This window comes from Limulus polyphemus, unplaced genomic scaffold (assembly GCF_000517525.1).
Source record: "Limulus polyphemus unplaced genomic scaffold, Limulus_polyphemus-2.1.2 Scaffold283, whole genome shotgun sequence".
NCBI classification, from domain to species: domain Eukaryota; kingdom Metazoa; phylum Arthropoda; class Merostomata; order Xiphosura; family Limulidae; genus Limulus; species Limulus polyphemus.
This window is the reverse complement of record NW_013665893.1, coordinates 10,521-11,413: the sequence shown is the minus strand read 5'-3', so window position 1 is coordinate 11,413 and position 893 is coordinate 10,521.

The window sequence follows — 893 nt, the reverse complement described above, 5'->3', positions numbered from 1 at the left end:
TGTAAATTACTTGTACCTGATGATGACAAAACCTTGTTGAAACGTTTTACATTTGCTGTTATGTTAAACTTATATTAAAGTTTATCTTCATTACCCATTCAAGCCATCTCCAAGCATTATTAGTCTCAAAGTGGGTTCCTCGTCATCTGAACATCATGTTGAAATATAACCCACAAGTTTTCCAGTTTTATCAAAAGTTCTTTGTTAGGTAGAATTGCAGCAGTAAACTGCAAAATTGTGGCATTGTTAATGGGCACAAAAATATGAGAGTTGTATCTGTACCAATATTCAAGTGAATCTTTGCTTGATTGTGATGTATATTCAGCAGCAAATCAGGGGTAAAAGTTGACTTGTCATATTATTGACAAGTTAATATATCCAATAAATATTTGATTTTGTATACATATTAGAGAAGTTTTAGCTCCAGACAAAGCAAGTATTTGGAAGAAAGATTCAAGTCTTTATCACTTATTAAATGAAGTTGGAAAGGTAGTTAAAGTATACTTAAAGGAATAAATGACAAATCATTAATGCTTTGTTCAGTAAAGTGAGGTCATGTATAATTTCTCTTAACAGCTTATTTCATAGTTTACTATTGTCAGAATGTTTTGTAGTGCTGTTACAACATTTTTTTATATAATATAATAAAACATAATTATTTAATTTTGGTGGAGTTCACATAATGGTAAAACTGATAAATTAGGTATTGAAAATTGCAGTTTGTACTTGCAATTCTTTTTTTTTTTATTAGCCTGTGCTAACCATGTGTATCTCCACAGCTTCATTTTGTATCCTCCTGTTTTTACCACTTTAGTTATATTTAGATCTGGAGAAAAGACCCTAGTAATGTGCTTCATAGCTGCTTTTGTATACCATCCTATTCTTCAGCAATG